Here is a 2,500-nt window from a genome sequence, read left to right on the forward strand (position 1 = left end):
GGGGAGGGTCCGGCGGGGAGCGGGCGGCAGTGCGCGGGAGGGTCGGCGGGGCTTGCTCCCCCGGCGCCCGCGGGAGGAAGCGGCGGGCGGAGACGCGAGCGAGATGGCACCCCGGGTCGGGACGGGTGCCGACGGGTCGCCACCCCTAAGCGGTGGGGGGCGGACCCGCGGCGGGCTGCGGCGGAGCAGCCCGTCTTGCAGAGACGGCGAGGACAGGCGTTCCGGGATGGCGCGCGGGGCGGGCGCCGGGCGGCGGCGGACCCCGAGCGGGGGCCGTCGCGCCAGGCCACGCGAGGCGACGGGTCGTGCCCGAGCGGGCGGCCCAAACCACGGCTCTCCTCCCGGGCGCAGCTGCCGCCGGGCGCCGGGTTACTGAGGGAAACCCCGGGCCCCGGGAGGAGGACGAGGTCGTGGCGGCGGGTGTCGGGCGCACCCCGCGGGCGGACGCTCCGCCGAGGGGCGCCGGAGCCGGCTGGCGGGTGCCGGGTTTCCCCTCCGCGTCCCGTCTCGCTGCTGCCGCCGAGGCTGCCGCCGTCGCCGCGAGGCGGCGGCGGCCCGGCGGCGGGCGGCGGCGGGGGAGGCACCCCCGCGGGGATTTCAGGTCGTTTCCCTCACCCCAGGGCCAGGTACCTAGCGTCCGCGCTCCTCCTGCCCCCCCTCGGTGACCCACCCGTGTGGTCCCGTGTGCCAGCTCGCTCCTCCCGGGCGCCGCGCCGTGAGCGCCGCACCGGCCGTGCCCTCCCGCCCTTTCCGCTTTCCCTTTCTCTCCCCCCCCCCACCGCTCCAGCCGCCCCGCGCCGTGCCGCGGGGACCGTGCTGCGAGCGGGCCGGGCGAGGGGGGGGGCGGGGTGGCGGGAGGAGCGGAGGGCCTCCGGCCACCGCGGCCGCCGGTAGCCGCCCCGGGTAGGGATGGCCATGGGCCCCGGGCTCCGGGCCCGAGGGTTCTCGGCGGGAGAGCCGGGCGGGGGTTTAAAGACTCGGGCGGCCCGATGCGACCCGGGGGGCAGCCGGGTGTGCTGCCGGAGGGCCGGGGGGCCGGCGCGCGCGGGCGCCGTGCCCCCCCATGCCAGCCGGCGCGCCCCGCGCTCGCCCTGCGGGCAGCCGGGACGGAGAGGGGTACCCTGCCCCCTCTCTCCGCGGTCTGGTCTCGGCGGAGGGACGCCGCGCGGTCGGCTGGCGCCGGCCTGCCTCGAACGCGTGACCCCGGCGCGAGCGCGTGCTCTCGCCGGGACGGTGAGCCCCCACCCACCGCGGGTGGTGCGGACGCCGCGCCTCGGCGCGATCCGCTCTCCTCCCTGGCCGGGGCTCTCGGTCTGCCGCCGTGGCCGCTGGCGGCGGCGCCCTACCCGCCGGCACTCCGCCATCCGGCGCGCCTGCCTCGCTCTGCCCAACCCGGCTTCGCCGGGCGGCGGGCGGGCGGCAGGCGGGCGGCGGGGGCGGCCCCCCCCGTTCTCCGCGTGGAGACGGGGAGAGCGGGCGCCGTCCCCGTCCGTCCCGCCTTGCCCGCCCGCCCGCCGCCGGGCGTCTGTCCGCGGAAGGGACGGGAGAGCGCGTGGTGTCGTCCGGGAGGCTGTGTGTGCGCGCGCGCGGGCGTGGGCGCCGCCTCGGGGCCACGGCGGAGCCGGAGGCCGGCGAGGCGAGCGAGGAGCTGGGGAGCGCGGGGCCGGTGGGCCGCGGGCGCGCGGGCAGCGGCCGGTGCCGCTGCCGGTGGCGGCCGGGCTCCGACGCTGGGGGTCCGCGGGGAGCCGCCCCCTCCCCCAGCGTCCCCGAGGCAGGCGGCGCGGCCGGCGCGCTGCTCCCCGCCGGGCCGGGCCGAGCCTGGGCGCCTGGGCCGGACTCGAAGCGAGCAAAGGGTTGTCCCAGGTCGGGAGCGAGGGCTCCCCGCCCTTCTCGTTCGGGTTTTCCTTTTCCCTTTTTCCCCCCCCACTCTGTGCTCGTACGGTCAGCGGGGCGAGCCCCTCTCTCTGGCTCTCGGCCGTCCCTCGCTCAGCAGCCGGCGTCGGCGTGAGGAGGGAGGCGGAGCGGAGGGGGGGCCCTCAGGGGCTGCCGAAGGCTGCCCGGTCCCCCCGCGCGCGCGGCGGGGACCGAAACCGAGACAACTCTTAGCGGTGGATCACTCGGCTCGTGCGTCGATGAAGAACGCAGCTAGCTGCGAGAATTAATGTGAATTGCAGGACACATTGATCATCGACACTTCGAACGCACTTGCGGCCCCGGGTTCCTCCCGGGGCTACGCCTGTCTGAGCGTCGCTTGGCGGTCAATCGTCACCCCCGCTGTCGCGTTGGCGCAGCGGTGCCGCCCCTCGGGGGGGGCGCGTGGGGGGGCGGGGGAGGCGCGGCGGCGCCGGCGGCGGCGGTGCGCGGCGGCCTCGGCGGCGGAGAGTCGGCGGCGGAGCCGGGACCCCGGTGCGTGCACCGGCGGCCCCGGTCTTCCTGCCCGCCGGGCTCCGGCGCCGGGCCGCCCGCAGCGGCCGCGGCCGGCGTGCCTTGCCGCGCCTGT

The 2,500-nt window shown here is 79.6% G+C and overlaps 1 non-coding gene across 1 annotated transcript; it reads left to right on the forward strand.

The window, feature by feature from the left end:
* Window positions 1-2,097: 2,097 nt before the first annotated feature.
* On the forward strand, window positions 2,098-2,250 carry LOC136996786 (5.8S ribosomal RNA). The gene has a single exon (XR_010887729.1). It is a non-coding gene; the product is annotated as a 5.8S ribosomal RNA (ribosomal RNA).
* The last annotated feature ends 250 nt before the right edge of the window (window positions 2,251-2,500 follow it).

The sequence above is a fragment of the Apteryx mantelli genome, unplaced genomic scaffold, assembly GCF_036417845.1.
Source record: "Apteryx mantelli isolate bAptMan1 unplaced genomic scaffold, bAptMan1.hap1 HAP1_SCAFFOLD_86, whole genome shotgun sequence".
In the NCBI taxonomy this organism is placed as follows: Eukaryota; Metazoa; Chordata; class Aves; order Apterygiformes; family Apterygidae; genus Apteryx; species Apteryx mantelli.